The following is a 24,114-nucleotide window of genomic DNA, read 5'->3' as shown; positions in this document are numbered from 1 at the left end:
TGCTGTGTGGCTGGGCAAAAGGATTTATCAAAGATTTATAAATGGAACAATCTACTAGTAAAAATAAAAACCATCACTTCATCTCCCAGGGTGGCAGGATATTTTGTTTTTCTTTGGCAGTGATCCATAATTGAGTCCTTGATTTAAAAATACCCTATGAGGGAGTTCCCGTGGTGGCACAGTGGTTAACGAATCCGACTGGGAACCATGAGGTTGCGGGTTCGGTCCCTGCCCTTGCTCAGTGGGTTAACGATCAGGCGTTGCCGTGAGCTGTGGTGTAGGTTGCAGACCCGGCTCGGGTCCCGCGTTGCTGTGGCTCTGGCGTAGGCCGGTGGCTACAGCTCCGATTCAACCCCTAGCCTGGGAACCTCCATATGCCGCGGGAGCGGCCCAAGAAATAGCAACAACAACAACAAAAAAGACAAAAAAAATAAAATAAAAAATAAAAATACCCTATGAGGGGCCCAGAGGTCTCTGCAGTGTCTCCCTAAGTATTAGCTGGCTTGCCTTTGGATTAGGAGCCTGGTGAAGCTGACTCTGGCATCAAGGAATCGCTTCCCCTCCACGCAGGCACTCTCTGCACCCCTCCCTCGGGCAGGGATCAGGGCTGCTTTGGGCTTTGTCTTCTGTCCCCTGAGCCCAGCACAGAGCTCAGACCAGAGACACTCTCATCCACATCCACTGGGGGCCCCAAGTCCTTCATCTAGGAAGCGGGACAGTGACGCTGGTCTTACCCACCTCGTAGTCTCCTTGGGGGGATCCAGTTCACAAAGGAGGAGATGCTGGAGGCTGCACACCTCTGTCGTGTCGGTCCCCTCCTGCTCCTCACTTCACCCATCTATGAAATAAAGGAAAGGGAACAACTTTATTAGAATTATTTGAATCATTACAAAATGCTAACCTTTGTTAATTCTGGAATGTGGGTAGTTAAGCGGCTTTCTATACTTTTCTGTAATGTTCAGTCTCCTGACCCAAGAAAAGAAAATGATTTTAAAGACTTGTGGGAAATCTGGTGTCCTCCAGTTGGACTTTCTGATTCTATGGACGGTAAATCTCAGTTAATCTGGCTCCTGGAGGAATGAGAGGTATGCCCATTGCTCATCTTGTTTTTGTTCCTTTCATTCCTCCAGAATTCACTAAGACCCAGAAAGAAGCCAGTTTTACTACTGCTGTACTGTCTATGGCAGCTGTGTGCTGGCTCACCAGGCTCTGACTTGGGATAGTCATTTTCTAGTTGAAGGCAGATGAGTCCAGGATGGTCATTTATAACATTCTGATGCAATTTCAGCCAAACCACCACCCCGCCCCAACAATCCCGACCTGTACCAAACAGAAGCACACATATGTATGAAGAGAAACTTCTGCTTGGGGTCATGAAAAGATGTGCTTTATAGAACATGATCCCAAAAACTTCTTTGGGCTTCACAAGTACTCCTCGCTGGAGAAAACTCGCCTGGACATTTCTGCTCCCCTAACTTCAAAACAGCCAAACTAAATTAAGTAAGAACAACAACACAAAGTTGTTTCCCACACTGTTTGCCTTGCTCTCACCACCAGTTTTCAGCCTGAAACAATTTCATGCTTGAGTTATTAACTTATGAAAATAGGCACAAAAGGGGAAAAATGTGAACAGATCCTCAACTATATTATTAGTCATTGCTACAGCTGACTGCTTTCCAGCACAAAGGCCTGTTATTCTGCTTGAGTATCTCAGCTTTGAACACAATGTAGCTCCTAACGGGCGATGCCCTGGATACCTTTTTGCAACTATGACATTGCCATTCTCTGTAATTTATCCTAGGTTCCATAGGAGCACGTGCATTAGGCGTGCACTCAAGTGCATGCACACGCGCACACACACATCTTTTAAGTCCTCTTTCATTTGTGGCTGAAAAGAGAGGTCACGGAGCTGTCAGTCATTTTAGGGAAACACCACTGTATTGATAAAGACAATATTTGGAAACCCGAGTGATGTGCGAGTATTAAGCGCAGATTCTGAAAACCTGGTGGATGTGGGGTTAGGAGCTACATGAGCAAAGAAGGAGAATCCAGAAGCAGTCTGGAATAGATGGAGGCAGAGGGGAAGAGCGTGACCAGCTCACTTGGGGTCTCTATTCTGGAGGGGCAGCGAGGGACTGAAACTGAATGGGGGGGAGGGGACAGCGGCATCTTGCTCCCTGGCTAAGTGCACTCATGTCTCCTGGGTGTGTGGCGAGATTTCAGAGATTTCAGCCCGTTTCTGGCTGGAGCTCCGTGGTGTAGCCCCAAACCAGCTTGAGTCCAATGAACACTGGAACTAAGTTTGGAGCTATTGATTTTTGCTCCTGTCAAGTCCAGAATTAGTCCTAGAAATCAAGGCTTTTGAGCGTTCTGAACAAAAATAGCTAGCAAGAAAATCATCAGGGGAAAGAAATGCAGAAGGGCTGTGAAAAGCTTGGAGATCAAGATGGTCACCAACAAGCAGGAATCCCTAGAACCATCTCCTAAACAGATCAGAGGTGGGGATCCTGAAAGCAGCACCCTTCCCGCCCCCTAGCAGGGAGCTTCCTGCCACTCTCAGCCAGCCCAAGATGCCCTTGGCATCTTGTCCTGAGTTAGGATAAGGGGATTCTCTGCCTGGGGCCAGGAGGGGCAGTAACTGGGAACCAAATGGGCTCTTTTCACCTCTGTGAAGTGTTAACAAAGGCTCTGATTTTATTTTTACCTCCTCATTAAAATGTGGTACCACCTGGCCTTGGAAATCTGGTTCTACCTCCCAAGCCAGTTGCTCACCTTTCTGCTCAGATGAGCCCAGGTCCTTCCAGGAGGGTCCCCGCCTATCAGGTGGCAGAAATGCCCACCTTGCTAAAGACGGCTCTGCCAGGGCTTTGTCTCCTGCCTCTGAGCCTCTAGCTGCTCTCAGAGCCCTGAGGGCACCGTCCTTGGGGCCCAGCTCTTGTGAAAACACAGAAGTACTTGTGTTCATATCCCAGGATGTCCTGTTAGGTTCCAAGTAAACTCAGGTTTGTAAAGTCAGCCGGACACTGTGCCTTGTGGAGGGGACCAGGCTGGACAGAACTTAGAGCCTCACCCCACCCCATCCCAAAGATCTGGAATCTTTAGAGCTTGAGAAGCCTAACCCTGCCTCACCCCCCCGCCTTTTTTTTTAACCTATGGCTCACTGGGGCCTCGTGGCCAGGTAGGTAGTGGAACTGGAGCTGGAAGCAGCTGGCAGTGAACCCCTGAAACTCATCTGCCATCATGTCCCTCTACCCAAGTCCTCCCTCCCCCTCCTCCAAGGCAGGGCAAATTCCTGGGATGAAAGCCTGCAGATGAGGAAGCAGGGGCTTCATCTACCAGCCATGGGAGAAGCAGGGCAGTGGGGCAGGACTCCGTGCCCCAGAGGCCTAGGCTAAGAGGCGCACGATGCCCACGAGGACAGTCCTTGAGACTGTGACAGGGACCTGGGATGCTGGAGGGACGAGAGAGGGGCAGTCTTGACAACAGAAATTCAAACCAAGTTCTGCTCAGAGTACATTAGCTCACAGAATCCTCTCCCCCATCCACCGGATCGTCATTAGGCTCTCTCTCCCGCGATTTTTTTTTTTTTTTTTTGGTCTTTTTAGGGCCACACCAGTGGCATATGGAAGTCCCCAGGCTAGGGGTGGAATTGGAGCCATGGCTGACAGCCTGCGCCACAGGTGCAGCAACTTGGGATCTGAGCTGCATCTGTAACCTACACCGAAGCTCAGGGCAATGCTAGATCCTTTAACCCGCTGAGCAAGGCCAGGGATTGAACCCACATCCTCATGGATACTAGTTGGGTTCTTAACCTGATCAGCCACAATGGGAACGCCCCAGTTTTTATTTTCACAGTCCAGCTGTGTTCAGTAGATGAATATTGTTATGCAACCAATCTCCAGAGCTTTTTCATCTGGCAAAACTGAAACTCTATACCTATTAAACAGTGACTCCTCACCTGCCCCTCCCCCAGACCTGATAGCCACCATGCTACTTTCTGTTTCTACGAATTTGCCTACTCTGTGCACCTCAGGTAAGTGGAATCATACAGGATTTGTCTTTTTGCAACTGGCTTAGGACACTGGATCCTTAACCCACTGAGCAAGGCCAAGGATCGAACCTGCATCCTCAGAGACAATGTCGGGTCCTTAAGCCTGTGAGCCACAAGGAGAACTCTATCTTTGCCTCTAAATCAGATTATTTGGCTTTGGTGTTGAGTTGTAAGAGTTTTTTATACCCCCCCCCCCCACACTTTTATTTTTCTGCTTAAACAAACTAAAGAGTCAAAAAGATGGGTAACTTACTCTGGCCTTTGCATAGGTGCTGCCTGATTCCCCAGCAGCCGAGCAAGGCTGGCCCTCATGTGGGCGGCAGCCACCGGCCCATCCTCCTGGCCACACGGGCAAACACCACCCCCATATGCTCTGCACACCCTGTGCTCACAGCCTCGTGTGCCAAACTGCTGTTGGAAAACCCATGACAAACACTGGGTGCAAATCCTCAGAAGCATGTAATATCCATCTTAAAGGTCCCACTTTCCCCTCCTTCTCACCACTTAAGGAAGGGCCGAAGGAACACGCTGCTCGTGGAAAAATACATTTCAACGGATCAGTGCCGGGCAACCATCTGCACATCTGTTCTTAACAGGTTTCAGCTGAAACTACTGAAAATATACACAGATCTGTTTATGTGGAACCAGTTAAATATGATAAGATTTCAACTTGGAGGGTAAGTATGGATTTGGTGGTGAGAAAACAAAAAGCTCCCCACCTCCCACCCCGGTCTCCACACACACTGCTGACAGCTCACCACAGACGTTGTCGAGGAAAGCGGATTTGCCACGAGTTAAAAAGATCTAAATTATTGGAGATTAGTTACAAACAAACCCAAGATGCTCCCAGCAGCCTTTCTGCAGCACATAATTCTTGCCTCGCCTCCGATCTGGGCCAAGTGAATCTTTTGTCATCAGAGAGGAGCCCACAGCTGGGAAATGCCTTGTTTCTGAATAATTCTGTCTTCGCTCCTCCAACAGGCTTTTCAGGAGGAAGATGGCATGTGGACTGCAGGCACATGGAGGGTCCAGGGGTCCTCCTTCCCGAAAACATGCCAGTGGCTCCTGAGGATGTGTGGGCCAAGGGGAGGGAGCTTTTACTGACCACCTCCCCCACCCCCAGAGGTCACACTGTGATCCCATTACAGAGACAGGAAAACTGAGGCTCTAGGATGATGTGACCAAGGAACGGCCGGCAGTAGGGAATGAGGTGCTCCAAAGGGAGAAAGATATTCCTCCTGCCTGTCCCGAGGGGCGAGGCCACAACTCAGAGACCCACATGACCCAGCAGAAAACAGCAGGAGTGAGGGCCACTTGTGGGCAGCAAATAAGCAGTGGTACTGAGTTGATATGGGGAGGTTCAGACACTGTGGGCCCAGAACCTCTGCTTTTTTTTTTCTTTTTTTGTAAAGAGAGCCAGAAGCCACTAGATTTTTACATGTTGGCTCAGGTTTTGAAAACGACCCCCAAACCCAGAGCCTGTAGTGGTTTGTGATCCCCACGGTGGGCCTTTGCCAGAGCTGCATTGGCTTTGCTCGAGCTCCCAATGGGACCTCTCAGGCTTGTTGTCTCTGGAGCAGGAGGCCTTCATCACTGGCAACGGGGACCACAGCTCGGCGCCCTCACCACCGTCTCTCTTCTAAAGCCTTTTCCTGCAACTTTGCTGGGCTCCTCACCTCAACGTGCATTCATCTATCAACAGCCATCTCATAATTGATCTCTAAAAAGTGACATCAGTCTATAACATGCACCACAGGACCCAAGAAGAGCAGTCACATGGCCTCAGGAACAATCAGCCCAAATTGACATCTGACAATACCACCCCCCCAGCCCCCACACCCCCCGGGGGCTGGGCTATGATTTCCCATCTCAGATGGACCCCACACTGGGAAAATGCACATATTTTTGTTCGTTGAAAATCATTTTTTTAAATAAGCAGCCCCGTGTGAATAGCAGCTTCATTACATGTGGATTTTTAGAACAAAGAGAACATTGCTCATACTCTACGACCCGTTCAACGATACTGAATTTTAATTAAAAAATGTTAACATGTTAAATTGATGACAAGGAAGGTGTGACATTCCGGCTATAAGAGAAATCATGGAGGCAAAAGACGGTTAACAGACTGCCTCAATGGTCTAGTCAGTGTTATCTCATATTTGTTTTTTTTCTCACTCTCTCTTTTTTTTTTTCAAGTTGAAATTTTCAGTTTTGAGCTAGAAGGCACATACTCCAAGCTGCCTAGACTTCAGACAGGGAGGATAGTGAAACTAGCAGAGGGTACAAGGAGGGGAAATGTCTTTGCCCCCTAGGGCCTCAAATATCATTCAGTGCAAAGGATCAGCTGTTATCTTAACAGGTCCCGTCCAAGTGGCTACTGTCCTGGGCCAACCTAGAGATCCCCTCTGAAAGGGCCAGTTTTTCTGAGCAACAAATGGAGGGCTGCTTCCAGGTGCTGCTTCATCTTAGTAGCCGGATACCTGGGAGTGAATTCTTCCAAAGCACTGCGGTGTGTGCGGCAGGTGCTGGGTGATCCACCCAGCCCAAGCTTCACTAATTAGAAGAGAGTTTTCTTCTGAGATGATGCAATAATTGAATAGGAAACTCCAAATGCAGAAATGCCCTGGGTTTAAGAAAGTCCATCTAAAACAGGCAAAAGTGGGCTGCTCCCCCTGTGGATGGGCCTTTAGGACATGATGCATCAGTTCAGGTCCTGAAGTCCCAGGAGGGAGGCATCATTTCACCTCCATCACAAAGCCCTGAGTTCTGGCCAAGGGTCCCAAAGTGCCAGAACCTCATCCACAGCAGCCGCCACATGTCCTGGTAAAGCAGGAAAAAGATGAGTCTCAGGCTGAGCAAATGCAATGTGCTCCCTGTGCACAGGTAACTTCCAGATAAAAGCTGCATTCTGGTTGAATAAAACAGAGACCACCTATTTCTCATTCTTGAGGTCAAGGATACCTCCGGAATGACACGCTCCCAGAAAGGTTGCTCAAGGGTCAGGGAAGGGAGGGGCACCAGATCACAGCACATCCTGCCAACTTCCCAGAGAGCCTTTTGCTAGAATCTATACTGATAAAAGATGCTGCACACCCAGGGGAGGGCCCTGAGGCAGCCCGATGCCAGACGAAGCAAGATGACCCGCCAGAGGAAGCCGAGAAGGACTGCCCCCATAGTGATTTAAAGGACCTCCAGGAGTTCCCGTTGTGCCTTAGTGAAAAGGAACCCAACTAGCATCCACAAGGACTTGGGTTCAGTCCCTGGCCTCTCTCAGTGGGTTAAGGATCCGGCATTGCCATGAGCTATGGTGTGGGTCACAGACATGGCTCGGATCTGGTATCACTGTGGCTGTGGCACAAACCAGCAATAGTAGCTCTGATTCAACCTCTAATCCAGGAACTTCCATATGCTCCGGGTGTGGCCCTAAATAAATAAATAAGCAAACCTCCAAAGCACATGTTGCCGTCTTCCTCTCTTGCTATGTGTCTTTCTCTCTCCTTGCTACAGCTGCCCTGCCCCCACCTGTGCTTTCTCCACACCTGTCTTCTCTCTCATCTCTCTTTAAATAAGCACTTATTTGCCTCACTACCCTCAGTCTCTTTGCCTGATTCTTTCTCCAAAGGGACAAAGTTCTGGGGATCTACGCCAAGTGGTTAGGGTTCAGTGTTCTCCCCAGACAGCCCCCCAAGAACACTGGGGGCCCAGCTCTCACTGGGAGAAGGGAGCACCACAGGATGCTGGGTGGGGCCCGGGGCCCAGGGATGGAGGTACCAGCCTCACAGGTGCAGGAGCTTGAGCGCCTGCTTCCTTTGGGAGAGAACAGATGTGTGAGAGTGGGCTGCAGAGGTAGCCACAAGCTCGAATGTTGCCTCAAACACCAGGAAGAGACCAGAATGTATTCAGAATCCAGGGCCCAAACCAGGGGCACAGAACGGCATGTGCAAAGGCCCTGAGGCTTGACCGGCCTGCAGAGGGGGGTGAGCCATAGCTAGGCCAGAGGGGAGGTTCTGGCTGTGCACAGGGAGAGGCCTGCCTTCTGTTCTAAGAGCAACAGGAAGCCACTGCCAGGTTCCAAGGAGAAGAAGGGCGGGGCTCAGTGTGCCTTTCCCAAAGATCATGCTGGTCTGTGGGGAGGATGAGTCTGGCAGGGTGAGAGTCTGGGCTGAGGGCCAAGTGGGAGGTGATATTGTGAAAGACCAGGGGCTGCATTTCATAGGTAGAGGTAGCAAGACTTGCTGAGGAGCTGGGCCAGGCATGGGGCAGGGGTGGCGGACAGGCCTCCAAGCCCCGGTTTCCTCAATGGGAAAAGGTCCTCAATGATTCCCAGCTCTCAGAACCACAGTTGTGAGGATCAGAAATGGTGCTCAGCGCCCCTGGTCACAACAGGAGCCCAGGAAGTGAGAGTACTACTGTTTACCCAAGGCCTCCGTGTCCCCACGAGCACGGGGAGCAGACGCCTGCTTCAGCAGGGCCACTTCTGACCCCTGTCCCCAGTAAAGTGGGAAGTAACGCCTGTGTCAGCCTGGGTGACAGGGCAGGGGTTTAGATTATTCTTTCTGAGAAATCATGTGCAGCTCCACTAGCAAAACAGTGATGCAATGACCTTCCAGGTTCTTCAAAACATTTTGGGGAGTTCCCGTCGTGGCTCAGCAGAAATGAATCTGACTAGCATCTATGAGGACGCAGGTTCAATCCCTGGCCTCGCTCGGTGGGTTAAGAATCTGGCATTGCCATGAGCTGTGGTGTAGGTCACAGACACGGCTCGGATCCCGAGTTGCTGTGGCTGTGGTGTGGGACGGTGGCTCCAGCTCTGATTTGACCCCTACCCAGATATGCCACAAGTGCGGCCCTAAAAATACAAAAAAAACCCCAAAACCCCACAAAAAAAACTGGAGTTCCCATTGTGGTGCAGTGGAAACAAATCTGACTAGGAACCATGAGGTTGTGGGTTTGATCCCTGGTCTCACTCAGCAGGTTAAGGATCCGGCATTGCTGTGAGCTGTGGTGTAGGTTGCAGATGCAGCTCGGATCTGGTGTTACTGTGGCTGCGGTGTAGGCCAGTGGCTACAGCTCTGATTAGACCCCTAGCCTGGGAACCTCCATATACTTCAGGTGCAGCCCTAAAAAGATAAACACACACACACACACACACATACACAAAACCCACAAAAAACAAAAAACATTTTGATGATTACGAGAAGAAAGTAAACAGAGTGCTGATGTGGACCAGTTGAGTCTTTGCCACTGGGAAGCTCACTGTGCCTAGTGTGACATTACTTCCTAGAGTGCACCCGTGGCATTGGACCTAAGACTATCCTTTGGGCCTGAATCCCTGTGTCCACTCCCTGCCTTGCCCCCCTTCCAACACCTGGAGAAGCAGGAGTGGGGTGGGGTGGGGGGGAAAGCAGAATTCTCACTTTCAGGTCAAGCATGCCCTTTTGAGCTCCGAGCTCACTGTGGGGCTCCCACCCAGTGCCACCCACAGATCATCAGGGTCCTTACAAGAGGGGGACACTTGTGAAGTTTAACAAGGGAAACTGAGCCTTACCCTGGGTGTCTTCCTACAGGCTGGGAGGGCTTCCTGGAGGAGGCCAGGGGTGTCAAGGATGGGGAGGCGGGCGAGGGAGCAGGGTTCCCACTCCGGGTGCACCCTAAAGGGGCACGTGGCCACTTTTCTCTGAGCGAACACATTTTCCATTCTAAATATAGCCTAAGATGACCCAAGATGTCTTTCCCTTGAAAGGAGACCCAAGGTTCTGGGTTTTTCAGTATTTCCGTGATGGCTGGAAGAAATAAACAGTGAGACAAGGCTCTACGCTCCATCCCCTGCTCCCATGGGGCCCTGGGTCCTAAGGAATAATATCTGCCTCCTTCAGGGCTGAGCCCGCCCTGGGTGAGGAGCCCACGCTGGCTGCCACCTTTTAATAGATACCAAAATATTGTGCCAGCCTGTCGATCCCTCCAGCAAAGTGAAGCAAGGCTTCTATTCACCCAGGAAAGGTCATCCACTGGTCACCTTAGGGCACAATGAGTGACTCTTTCTACCCTCCTTGGGCCGGTTACCTCTGGGAGTGACATATGGAATGACTGGCCAACAGGGACCTGCTGTATAGCATAGGGAACTGTATCCAATATTCTGTGATAATCTCTAAGGGAAAAGAATCTGAAAAAGAATGAGGTGTGTATATGTAAAACTGAGTCACTATGTTGTACAGCAGAAATTATCAGCACATTGTAAATCAACTATACTTCAATGAAGCTTTTTTTTGTTTGTTTGTTTTTGTGTTTTTAGGGCCACACCCACCGCATATGGAGGTTCCCAGGTTAGGGATCCAATCGGAGTTGCAGCTGCGGCCTACACCACAGACACAGCAATGCCGGATCTGAGCTATGTCTGCAACCTACACCACAGCTCACGGCAACATCGGATCCTTAACCCACTAATTGAGGCCAGGGATCGATCCCACGTCTTCATGGATACTAGTCAGGTTTGTTTACACTGAGCCACAATGGGAACTCCAATGACTTTTAAAAATGAAAAAAAAAAAAAAAAAGAAAGAAAAAGAAAACATCACATGGATATACTCCTCTCCCTCTTCCCCCTCCCTCCCTCTCCCCCAAACCCAACCTATACAGACACAGATGGGGCAGAGTTAAATCTGGCGCACACACAGCAACTCCAGCAAGGAAAGAAAACATATCAAGTTACTCAGAGTCCTGTTCAGAGCTGGGCCCGGGCCTCCTGTGCACAATGCTCAACAGAGGAGAACAGGCCTGGGTGTGTTGTCAGACCCACGCTCCTGAGCTGTGCTCGCCTTACAGTGTTTGCTGGCCCGGCCCCTGGGCAGCAGGTTAAATCCCCGCCCTGCAGGTGGAGACAGATAAAACAAACCAAAACACTGTTGCAGTCTGCAGGAAAGCTTTCTTTTCAAACTTGAGCCACCTCCAGAGAGGAAACCCGCGAGGACCTTGCTCGGGACGGTAATCTGTTTTCTTAGGGCAGCCTGGAGAGGCCTGGTGGCCAGGGTAAATAAGGCAACGTGGCGGCAGAGGAGCTTTTGGCAGCTGGGGCTGCAAGGGGACCTTTGAAAAGAGCACTTCCTACACTCTGCTCCCATCCCGGAGTCAGCTGTCAATCTGGTGGGATGGTGGCACTCTGGAAAAAGCCAGTGGAGAGAGAGGGAGACCCCAAGGGAGAAATCGGAGCCACAGGTGCAGCGAGCTCACCTGGCCAGAGCCCAGCCCCAAGGGCCGCTCCCCTCTTGGCTCAGCCCAGAGAACAAGCCAGGGCTTCTGAAATGCAAGCCGGGTGGGTTTCAGCCTCTGCTTTAGCAGCAGGCAGGCTGCCAAGGTGGATTGACTGAGCATCTGCTGTACGTGATGCGGGGCTCGGGAGAAGGCCAGGTACCTGTGAGTCATCAGACAGCGGCCCCGCTGGCAGGTGCTCACTCAAGACACCCTGAGGTAGGAGAGAAACAGTGGGCTAGCGCCACTGGCCAGGGCTGCGCCCAGCATCCACAGTCACGATACGCCCTGTGTTGCCAGGTGTGGGGTCTTCTTAAAGCCATTCCAGCCTGTTTTCCTATTTGGGTTTCTCCTGATTGTAGGTGGGGAGGGCAGGACATCAATCCCCTTAGAGACCAGCCTCTGGTTAACTTCCCAGTTATCCCAACATGTCCTGGAGGAGACCTGAAAACTCATTCACATGACAGAAATCAGGAAGGGTGGTCAGGAGCTTCAAGTGTTAGCTGGCCCAGGTGAGGAATTGGGTCCCACTGTGCCTTATATCCTGACCGATGTGGCGTCCTTAATGTAAAGCATCCCCCACTTGGCAGGATTTCCTCCCAGTGCACTGACACCAGCAGCTCTGGCTTTGCAGCAGCCTCCCTCCCCCTAAGGATGTGAAGCTCATTCCTCTCTCTCTAGCATCCTCACAGCCCAACAACTCAACATCCTGTTGGAACACGCCGCTGCCCCCAGGATCCTGGCAGCCCCACCTAGTGATGGAGTTTGGGGTCTGGTGGTGCCTAGGGCTAAAATCCAGAGCCCTAGGGTCGACCACAAATAAGGTTGTATTACTGAACTTGGTGCTTGAAGGCCAGCCTTCCTCTCTTTCTTCTGCTGCTCTACCCCTGACATCAACCTCCTGCTCCACATCCCCCATCACCTGCCTCTCTTTGAGCCTTCCTGTTCCCCCACTGTGTCTTATTGTTTGTTCATGTTCTGGGTTATTTTTCCCCCATTGAGCATTACTTAATGCATCACTTAGAATGTAGGATTTTTAGGAAAAGAATCATGCTTTTATTTTTTCTCCCTCCCACAATCTGGTGACTTTCATGTAGAAGTTACTCAATAATGGTTTGTGGAAGGTTGATTCAACCCGACTTTCTTCTGTTCATTCACTCTTCTTCTTTTCGGTCCCCAAATCCTTCCCACTTCAGGATTTGGTCAGCTCACCTCGATGTTAATGTCTGCTGACTTTGACCAAGTACAGAGGAATGGTAAATGGAGCTGGTGTCCTACTAATTCAGAGACAAAAGAACTCTAGGCTTTCAGAGCAGGCAGATTCTAGGCAGTCCACTTCTTTGATAAGAGGCCAGGATGACTCATGCAGAGTCGCCCGGCTGGCTCAGTGGCAGAAGAGAGGGTGGAAGCCAGGTGTGCTGGCGGGAAGGGAGGCTCTATGTCATGAAGATAGGGAATCACGTGTATGGCAGCCGTGGGTGAGGGGGTCACGTCAGACACTGTTCTGGGAGGTTCCCTCTACTGCTTCCTGGGCATTTCAGGGTAACCTTAATACGTGGTCGCACAAACCCTGCTCCCAGCCGAGAGATGCCATGCCCAAACTATCGTGCAAATGCCTGGATCCCACCGCCAGGCACCGTGTGGTCCAGGTCTGTTTCCAACCACGGAGGAAGCACAAAGCAAAACAGTCCTGTCGGCCTAGACACATGCCACGTTGTTTCCAGTCTGAGCACGTGTTTCACATCAAGAGAGGGGCTGTGGTTGGGGGAGGGGGAGCCGAAGGGAGACTCAAAGGTTCTTCAGCTCTCAAAGGGCTCCACCTCTTCAAAGTTCCAAGCCTCAGAGCACTTGCAAGGTTTCACTCCACTCAGCAGAAGTGCTCCTGCCCACACTCTCAGGTGCCGAGTGCATGCATGGGGACACAGCTGGGATCCAAGAGGGCAGAGGGAGGAAACGTGAAGGATGCCTCCCTGCAGATGTTTCTCCAGAGGTTGCAATTTCCCCTTGGGGTTGGATAAGCTCCCGAAGGCAGGCTCACGTGCAGACACCAGGAGTTAAGCTGTTAGGGAGTCCATGCCGTGTCATGGGTTGCGGTGGATGTCATGAACTCACACTGGGGGGGGAATGAGCCACTTCCACCTGGGACTCTGGGCAAGTGGGTGCTGGCCAGAGCCAGCGTCAGGGAAGACAGGTGACCGGGAAAAAGGAAAAGGGTTCACAACCAGCTATAGTCGCTTTATACCTTCAGTATTCTCGTCTGCAAATCGGGGTTAGTAACAACTTCCCTCCCATGATATCTCTGGGGTCGACCAAGTGACATCATTGCCTAGGGAAAGCACTTGCACAGAGAGATGAGGAGCAGTTCCGTGGACAAGAAGGCAACCCAGCACCAGTGCCAGCTCCTGGCTGTCTTCTTTTTGAGATGACTGTTTCCAGGGGGTAGAAACAGCAAGACGGTACCTCCAACCTGTGGGGTCAGATCAAGGCACATCAAGTTGGAGTCTAAGTGTCCCGCTTCCAATGGTGTGTGCTCAGAGGGACATGTGCGAAGGGGCGTGGCATGGTGGGGGTTGGGGCTCAGAGAGCCCAGTGTGAGTCCTGGGAACACTGCTCACCCTCTGCTACCCCGATGGGTCACCTCACCTGCCTGGCCCTATCTGCCTGCCTGCAACACACACAGGGTCGTGGGGAAGCTCCTGCGGCATGATGCAGGACGATGATGCAGAAGGTGACAAGGTTCTGGGCTCTGTGTGATGCTGTTATTCTTAAAGCAGGGGAGGAGACAGGAGATCCATTACCCTATGGATCATTCCAGCCTTCTTCCCCAGCTTGGCTGGAAGCACCATGATAAGAAACGTGGCTTTGACAATCTGGTCCATTTGTGTAACTTTTTGGTTCTAGAATTCATAAGCAGTGGCTTCATTTCCCAGTCCCCCCGTGGGAAACAACGTTCTCAACCAGAATAGAGTGATATGTACAATTCCTTCTGCTTTTGGTCTCACAGTCTCCAGTGATTCCCGATGCAACTTAGATTAGTTTCAGATTCATTCATGGTGTTGCAGTTATCAATAGTTTATCCCTCCTTATTGCTCAGCGGTATTCCATTAGATGAACGTGCCGCTATTTATTTGTTGCTATACTTTTGGATTGTTTCTAGTTTCGAGCCATTAAAAATCAAGCTGCTATTATCATTCAAGTAAGCAGACATGTGCTTTCACTTCTCTTGGGGAGAGCCTGAGGAGTAGACTGGCTGGCTTATAGAGTGAGGGCATGTATAATTTTCGAAGAAACTGCCCATCTGTTTCCCACAATGGATGTGCAATTTATGTTCCCACTGACAGTGTTTAAGTTTCCAGTTCCTCCACATTTCAGGACGATTGATATTTTAAATTTCAGGCATTCTGATAGGTGCGTAGTGGTATCTCGTTGCTTAAATTTGCCTTTCCCTAATGACTAATGATCTTATGCTTATTTGGCATTCATATATCTTCTCTGATGAAATATATGTTCAATTCTTCTTCCTATTTATCAAACTAAGCAGTGTGTTTTCTTATTGATTTCGAGAGGTTTTTTTTTTTTTAATATTCTTGATTCAAGTCCATTGTCAGAAATGCAATCTGCAAATACGTTCTATCTAGTCTATGGCTTTTCTTTTCATCCTCTTAACAGCGCCTCTCACGGAGCAGAAGGCCTTACATTTTACGAGGTGTAATTTGTCAAATTTTTTTATGTCACGCTTTGGTTGTCATGTCTTTGCCTAACCCAGAGTTTCAGTTTCAGAGTCTCTCTGATCTCCCCTGCCTGCCCAGAATGTTCTTCTATATTTTTGTGTAGAACTTATACAGTTACAGGTTTTAAAATTAGGCCTGTGACAATGAGTTAATGTTTGTGTACGATGCGAGGCATTCATCACAGTTCGACTCTTCCTGGAAGAAAAGTTGACTATTCAATTGCTCCAGCATCACTTGTTGAAAGAGGATCTTTTTTTCTACTGAGCTGTCTTTGCATCTTGGTTGAAAATCAGTTGTCCATATACATGTAGGTCTGCTTCTGAAATATACACTCTGTTCTGTTGAGCCACCTGTCCACCCTATTTAATTCTTGAACTTGATAATGAGATCTAAAATCAGGTGGTGTTAGTTCTCCAAATTTGTTCTTTTTCCAAAACTTTTTGGCTCTCTCAGGTCTGTCACATTTTCATTTAAGTTTGGGGCTCAGTTTATCAATTTCTACCAAAAAAGTCTTCAAGGATCTTTGACTAGGATTGCATTGAATCAATACATCAACTTGGAGAAAGTCACCATCTTAAAAACAGTGTTCTGACCCAGAACATGGTATATCTTTCTATTTATTTAGGCTTTATTTAACCCCCTTTTTTTTTATCCTTTTAAGGGCTGCACCTGCAGCATATGGAAGTTCCCAGGCTAGGAATCAAATCAGAGCTGCAGCTGCCAGCCTACACCACAGCCACAGCAACGCCAGATCAGAGCCACGTCTGCGACCCACAACACAGCTCACGGGAACACTGGATCCTTTAACTCACTGAGTGAGGCCAGGGATCAAACCCGCAATCCTCATGGATACTAGTCAGGCTCATTACTGCTGAGCCACAATGGGAACTCTTTTATTTAATTCTTTTTAGCAATATCTTATCATTTCTAGCAAAGAGGACCTCCGCATCCATTGTCAGATTTATCCTTAAGCATTTCTTATTTTTTAGGTTACTATAAATGATATTTCATTTTCTGATTGTCCATTCTTAGTACATAACAAGGCAAGTGATTTTCTATTGATCTTATCTCTTGCACCTTTTCTGAACTCCAGTGTTTAGTTCTAGTAACTTTGTGTATGTTTATACAGTTTGGCCATTTCTTGTTTCACATGAGAGGATACATCTGGTCCCTGCTCCCCCATTTGACCATAAGAAGAAGTCTGGAGGATCTTCTTTTAAAAGGTGTTTCTACTAAGGTGAGCGAGGGCCTGGCAGAGTTGTTGTTTTAAGTCAGGGTACAGTGTCAGCAAGACCCAGCAAACATCGGAAAGAATGAGTCTTGTCGGCTCTGGCTGGGCCCACAGATGGGGAGGGCGATTCTTAGAACCCTCTGTAAATAAGAGTGAGACATGTGAGGGCTTGGCTTAGGAGTCCCATCTGCAGATGGGACTGCAGATTCAGTGTCCGTCTTTAAAGGACCCTCACAAAGTCTGCGACACCCATGTAACAGACTACTCTGTAGCCACCAAAACATGTCATATACGTTCACTGGCATGGAACATGCTGGCGGTCTAGTACAGGATTTGTTTTCTGATGCTGCATAAACAGTATCTCACAAACTTTGGCACCTTAAGACAACACCCACTTATTATCTCATAGCTCTGTAGGTCAGGAGTCTGGGTGCCTCACCTGGGGGTCTGCTTGGGGTCTCCTGAGCTGGAATCAAGGTGCTGGCTACCTAGGCCCTTATCTGGAGTGGGGAAGGATCTGCTTTTAGGTTCTTTAAAGGTGTCTGCAGAATTCAGTTCTCTGTGATTCTGGGGCCAAGGTTCCCCCTCTCCCTGCCAGCTGTCAGCCAGAAATCATTCTCAGTTCCCACGTTTCCTTGTCCTGTGGCCCCATCTTCAAACACAGCAGCAGGACATCAAGTCCCTCTTATGCTTTGAGTCTCTCTTACCCCTCCCTCTGCTTTTAAGGTCCCGTGGGATTCCTTTGGGTCCAGCCACATCAGCCAGGATCACTTTCCTACATTAGCATCAACCAGTAACCTTAATTAAATCTACCAAGTTCTTTGGTGCATATAAGGCAACATTTTCATGGGCATGAGAGTTCCTCATATTCAAGGTTCTGGAGGTGAGCCATATTTAAAATTCTGCTTTACACAATTACCAAATAAAGCCGAAGATGATACAGCATGTGCGATATGATATCATTTTTGTAAGAAAAAAAATGTATGCAGTAAAAACCTATGGGTTGTGTTTGCTTTCTTCTTTATCCTCAAAATTTCTGACAATAAACATCCTACGATATTATGAAGAGTTTGTGGAAGACTCAAATCCATAAAAGTTCATCTGCAAGATGGAACTTAAGCAGCATTTCCCCCCGGAAACAATGTTTTGGGGTGACTGGAGTCCTATGACATGGCCCAAAAGACTTAATTCTAAAACTCCGTGCTCCGGCATTAGTTCCAGTTCAAGTTCTAACCAGGACGCCAAGAGAGAGAACATACAAGCCTGCCTAGAGAGTGAGGACAGAGAGACTGAGGGGGTGGGGGTTCCTTCTTGCCCCCCAACCCCAAGAAGCATCAGTGGGCAAGGGGGCCAGTGACAAGGAGTTATTACTATTACACCTGGAGTTCCCATTGTGGCACAGCGGAAACGAATCCGACTAGTATCCATGAAGTTGCGGGTTCAGTCCTGGGCCTTGCTCAGTGGTTCAGAGATCTGGTGTTGCCGTGAGCTGTGGTGTAGGTCACAGACGCGGCTCAGATTCCAATGTTGCTGTGGCTGTGGTGCAGGCTGGCAGGTGCAGCTCCAATTTGACCCCTAGCCTGAGAATCTCCATATGCTGCAGGAGTGGCCCTAAAAAGACCAAAAAAAAAAAAAAATTACACTTACACGGGGCAAAACCACTCCCAGATGTTTACAAGAACATCTGCATTAGAAGAGGAGGACCCAGGCCCCTCACAACACTGCTGCAATGGGGCTGGCCTAGTGTGCATGTGTGCAAAAGTGTGTGTGCATGAGCAAAGGAGGGAGCGTGTTGCATGAATGTGTCAGCACTGAAGGTGATCTGCATGGACGTGGGCTGCCTCTTCCCAAATGAAGAGGAGTCCATCAAGAAAGTTTCTGTTTGAGAAACAGACTCAGAGACATGGAAAGCAGACTTGTGGTTGCCAAGGAGGTGGGGGAGGGAGTGGGCTGCACTGGGGTTAGTAGATGCAAACTATTCCATTTAGAAAGGACAAGCTATGAGGTCCTGCTGTACAGCACAGGGAATTATATCCAATCATTTGTGACAGAATATGATGGAAGATAATATGAGAAAAAGAATGCATTTATAGGTGTAACTGGGTCACTTTGCTGTACAGCAGAAATGGCCAGAACACTGTAAATCAACAATAATTTTAAAAAAAAGAAGAAAAGTTTCTGTTTGGAGTTGCCCGCAAGGGTTGCTGTGGAGGCTCAGGTTTGATCCCGAGCTGGGTGCAAATTCTGCAAGGTGTTACTTTGGGGGAAGCTAAGCAAAAGGCACAGCTTGGATTCAATCCCTGGCCCAGGAAATTCCATATGCCACAGGTGCAGCCTAAAAAACCAATACCTGTTTGAAATCATAGGTTTTACCGCAAATAAGGAATCTTCAGGGGCGTGACCTTATGACCTTCCACCCTCTGTAGTTCCCCCTCCATCCCTGATGGCCCCTCCTGGAGTAGCCACCTCTACCCCTCCCACCCCCCACCCCAGTCATTCTCTCCATCTTCACTCTCTGCACAGGCTGGTTTGTTCTCTCTCTCTCTCTTTTTGGTTTTGTTTGGTGGAAGCTCCTTCTCCATCCTCTCGTGGACCACTTTCTCCCTGATCTCCCTGCCAAAACCCAGAAAGAGCACAGAGGTCCTATGGTGATGAGAGGACAAGCCCACCAACCACAGTTCCCCTACACCATGGAATAGCACCCAATGATCACGGGCAAGGCTGGGTACCAATACAGCCAACAGTGTGGATGAATCCCCAGAGAGCTGCACTGAGCAGAAGAGGTATACGTAACATGATTCCATTTATATGATAGTCTTGAAATGACAAAATCATAAAATCAGCATTGACCACCGGCGGCCAGGATTAAGAAAGTGGGGAGAGCAGGAAGGAGGGAGGTTGGGTTATAAAGAAGGAACATGAGAGATCCTTGTGGTGATGGAAATAAAACACATCCTGACTGTGGTGATGGATACATAAGCCCACTCATGGGATGAAACTGCCTGGCACTAAATGTGTGCGCAGGTACACGTGCACACACACATACATGAATAAGGATATGTAACAGTGCGCTGACGCCAATACCCTGGTTATGGTATCAGACTATAATTCTGCAAGGTGTTACTGTGGGGAAAGCTAAGCAAAAGGCACACAGGATTTCTCTGACTTATGTCTTCCAACACGTGGATTTCCAATTACCTCAAAATTAAAATTTAATTGGACAAAAGCGAAGGAGAAAGAAAGATTTTCTCAGACAAACAAAAGCAGAGGGCATCCACCCTGCAGGGAAATTAGAAGTTGTCCAGGCAGAAGGAAAGTGCTACAAGTCAGAAACCGGGGGCTGCACAAGGCAGAGATGAGTCTGGAAGAAGGAAGAAATGAAGGTGAAATAACGTCTTTCATTTTTCTTATTCTCTATTGACCTAAATTCATAGTTGTGGTTTTGCAGCTTTATTCTTACACTTCAGACCGAATTTTTTGTTCAAGTGTCAAGTGTGGTTTTTTGGAAGCTTGCAGCCCTCAGGCAGGCTCTGTGCTCTTGGGCCATGGCCAGAATGCACAAGAGTGCCCAAGAGTGCCCAAGCCTCACCCAGCTATGATCCCCATTCTTCCCAAGGAACCAAGATGGTATTTATGGGAAGGGGACCACTGAGCCCTGACCGTGTGGGTGCTATCCAAGGCCATGGTTGTGAATGACAGAAGCAAGGGCACTGGAATCAGGCAGCCTTGAGTCAAAGGCCAGTTCTGCCTTTAGTACTGTGTGATCTCGGGCAAGTTACTTAACTTCTCTGGTTCCACATCTCTTATTTAAGAATACCTTTTGGAGCAGTGGTAGCAGTCATAGGACCTAACACATGCATAGAGACTGCCATGATGGCTGCTAAAATATGTTCATTTCCTCCCTTATTAGCATGTTGATGGCCTTCCTCTTACCGGGTAGACAGTTGTGACACACAATTCGCGTGTGAGGTCTACAGGGTTCTGTCCTCTCCTGAGAGGAGGAGCCTCATGCTGCCTTCTCGAGGCTCCGAAAACCAGGCATCTTGGTTTAATATGATTCTACAGTCCATTCTCTAGGCAGTCAGCAGTCAGACGGCATTTAAAGAAAATCAGTTTTTGTCAGGCTTCTGCTCTTTAAATTCACTCAGTGGCTCACACACTTGAAATAAGAGCTGTGACTCAGGAAGTCTTGTTTACTAAGCCCCCCAGGACCTGACCTAATCCAGCCTCGCCTCCCTCTACGCCCCTGTGGGCTCACGCCACCCCAGCCACCCTCACCTCCTGTTTCTCAGTTCCACAGGTGCCTCAGGGCCTTTGCACTTGCTGGTCCCTCTGCCTGGATGCCCCCTCCCCTGATCTGAGCCCTGCCTTGTCTCCAAGCTCAGCAGGCCACCATCCCTGACTTGACTGGTGTCTAAAGCAGTGGCCCTTCCTCCACGCCTGCCCACCCCCCAACCGCCCAGCAATCCTCTCTTTGCTATTTGTTCCAGGCACTCCCCACAATCTGAAATCATCTTCACTTACATGTTTGCTTGACTTTTTTGCCTGTTATTTTTGTCTGTTTCCTCCTTAAAGAACGTCAGCTCCATGGGACAGGGGATCATGACTTTGAAGTCGCTGGTGCCCAGATCTGGGCTGGGCACGTGGTGTGGGTAGTTCCTAATCCCTACGGGCAAGTGGATGATGGTTCCCTCCCCTCCTGGCACAGGCACTCGGGCCCCACGGAGGCCCCCAAGCCCTGCAACGCCATCTGTGGATCCCAGGCTGTCCCCAGGTCACACTCTGGGAAGCTCTTCCAAGGAAAACACGCCGGGGACCCCAGACAGTCGCGGCTGGTGTTAAGCCCCAGGGCAAAGGCTTCTCAAGCCTGGCTGGGAGGCCTGGAGCAGGAGAGGTGGAATAAGGGGTCACAGAGCGTGTCCCCCCCCCACGCTTGTGCAGTCACGTCGCCAGACTGCTCGGGATGAGGGAGCCGTGCCAATTCAGCCGCCACCAAGGCAAAGGGGTTGGGACCCGGGATGATTTATGTCTCTTCTCCCATATCCCACGTCGCCCCCACTCGCTCCCCCGCCTCCCTCCGCGGTCAGAAGGCTGCAGGAAGACCCAGGTCTGCCGCTGCCACTCAGCCGGCTGGGCTCCAGCCAAGACCAGAGCGACTCCCCGCTCCGCACCAATATGTACATATGTCTAGATATCCAGGCACGAACATTTGTCAGGAGGCTCCAGCAAAGAGATGACTATTCCATAAAGATTTCATTTTTGTTGGAGTCTATCCACGTCTCTGTATTGTCATAAAAAGTCAATAGGAAACTTCCATTAAAAAAAAAAAAAAAAAAGAGGCATAATTAAAAAGAAATAGGGACAGCTCCAGGAGAGGTTGAAGATGAAAGACCGAGAGGCCCAGGGCAATTTTTATGAACTACCAAAGAAAGAAAAACACACCACATGGAAAACATGCCCAAGAGAAACAGGCCTGGCTGTCTTAGGTGAGGCGAGCTGGCCAGTCTGGGGTGCTGGTCCCTACAGACCCAAGGGGCAGGCGCTCGGGGTCCCTGCTCAGGGAGAGGCTATGCACATGGGCTGTAGATGGAGAGGGGCTTGAACCCCCGAGGAATGCTGTTGGAAGCCAGTGGAGTATCAGTCTCTGAAGCCCGGGAGCCCTACCCACATGGAAGCCAGAGAAGTTGGGAGCTCATGGAACTGATTAATCCTCTGTAGTTTCAGGACCTGGGGTTCTCTTCTGAGATGCTCTTGAATTGGCCTTCATGGAATTTTTCAGATTCCAAGAACATGGGGTTAGGAGTTCCTGCCATGGCCCAGCAGGTTAAGAACCCAACTAGTATTCATGAGGATGCAGGTTCGATCCCTGGCTGTGTTCGGTGGCATAGGTCACAGATGTGGCTTGGAGGCCTAGTTGCTGTGGCTGTAGCATATGCCAGCGGCTGTATCTCTATTTCAACCCCTAGCCCAGGAACTTCCATGTGCTGCAGGTATGGCCCTAAAAAGACAAAAAAAAAAAAAAAAAGACTATGGAGTTAGACCTCCTTGGGTGTGAGAGATTGAAAATAGAGATGGACAATGGTCAGGCATTGAAAACAGAACTCTGCCCACAACCTGCAGCTGCCTGACCAGGAAAGCAAGGTCTTATCCATGGCAAATGGCCCAGGAGGCCAGCCTGCTCTAAGTCAGACTCACAGGAACCCAGACTGCTGTCTCTATGACAATCCAGGAAGCTAAACAGTAACTTCTGTAACAATCAGCCAAAATGGCCAGGCCTTGATGAATCACTGACAGTTTCCCTAATTGCTATCCCCACCTCCAATGCAGGACCAACAAGAGAAAGTGGGGTGTGCATCCCTAACCCAGCCCATAGCCTGCCCTGTATGGCTTGCCTCCAGATCTCCCATGCCCACGGCCTCCAACCAGGGCACACCCAAGCCTTCCCTCCCGTGCTCCATGACAAAACTTTCCCCTCCTCTGCCTGCCTTTGAGTCTCTGCCAAATGCAAGTGATGGTGGCCAACCCCTCCTCTAGCAAGCTCTGAATAAGTGATTGGTCCTCAAGTGTTTCCCCAGGTTCAATGCCAAGCTCCCATTTGTTAGTTGTGCCACCTTAACAGATCACTTTCCATCACGAAGCCTCTGTCTGGGCATCTCAAACATGGGTCAAAGGCAGTAGCTGCCTCCACAGCTTGTCATAAGGATTCATGCGGTCACCCCTGGCAGAATACCTGGCATACAGCTCAATGAATACTGACCATCACTGGCATTATTAGGCCATTGTTAGCTACCACCCCCCCCCCCAACAAAAAACGTAGAGACAATCTTCTCCTGGAACTGTTGGGATGGCCAAACAATCTGGGAGGAATCAAAACTAACTAACCTGAAATTGACTGGTTTCAAGACTTCAGTCAAAATGGGAGCCTGAGGTTTGGCGAGCAGTGAGGGCCAGTTGGAGCAGGAGCTGATGGGCCCTGGAAATTCAAGGTGGATGGAAGGAAGCCAAAGGGACTTCTATCTATGTGGCTATGATTAAATACTAGACTCTTACCAAGTCTGTGACAGATGCAGGGGGTATTGTGCCCATTTTATAGATGAGGAAACTGAGGCTCATAGAGGTTAAGTGAATCTCCCAGAGTCACACGGCTAGGTCTTGAACCCATAAGGTGCTCAGGGCTAGAACAAGCTGCAGCCAGGGAGAGGGAGTCTTTCCCAGGAGACTGTGGAACCCACAGAATCAGAGGCAGAGCAGGACAGGGACAGTGTCAGTGGGTTCCAGCAAGCGTCCTGACAGGGAGAGCCCAGGGACCTAGAGAGGTGGGGGGACCAGACACAAAGGGTGGGCTGGGGCTGCCTTGGGTCAGCCTTGGTCTTCTGGGTGGGTTTCTAGGCAGCCCCAACCTTGGCAGAGCTGGAGAGGACAGGAAAGCTCGGAAAGCCAGGCTCAAGAAAAGAGGCTGAGAGGTTCAGAAACCAGACTGGGGTATTCAGACCAAAGGTTGAGGGTGGATTTTAGAACTGGGCTCCAAGGTCAGCCAGTGAGCTGGTGCTCTGACACTCAACCCACTGAACTAGCTCTTGAACTCCTCTGGGCTAAGAAAGGCCCAGCCCTGAAGTTTGTAACCTTGGTGACCTGCAGGTACATGTAGATGGCCCTGGCTGCAGGGAGGTGAGCAAGTTAGCCCAAAGGTCCTCCTCACCCAGGCCTGTACACCCACACTCATTCACACACCTGCATCAAAGGTCTCCACTGGTAAGCAAAGAAGATGTTAAAAAATTAATCTTGTAAAAGAAACATCAAAAGCCACATGATCATCTTAATAGATGCAGAAAAAGCATTTGACAAAATCCAACACC

The 24,114-nt window shown here is 49.6% G+C and overlaps 1 long non-coding RNA gene across 2 annotated transcripts in view; it reads right to left on the bottom strand.

The window, feature by feature from the left end:
• LOC125127725 (uncharacterized) overlaps nucleotides 1–24,114 on the bottom strand; it is a 155,954-nt gene that overhangs the window by 29,302 nt on the left and 102,538 nt on the right. For both annotated transcript variants that reach the window (XR_007135041.1, XR_007135040.1), the window contains one exon: nucleotides 739–838. This is a non-coding gene — a long non-coding RNA (uncharacterized LOC125127725). The remainder of the gene's footprint in view (nucleotides 1–738; nucleotides 839–24,114) is intronic.

Source organism: Phacochoerus africanus, chromosome 5, assembly GCF_016906955.1.
Source record: "Phacochoerus africanus isolate WHEZ1 chromosome 5, ROS_Pafr_v1, whole genome shotgun sequence".
NCBI classification, from domain to species: Eukaryota; Metazoa; Chordata; class Mammalia; order Artiodactyla; family Suidae; genus Phacochoerus; species Phacochoerus africanus.
Note: the sequence above shows the minus strand (reverse complement) of the source record. Positions and strands in the feature narration are given on the sequence as shown.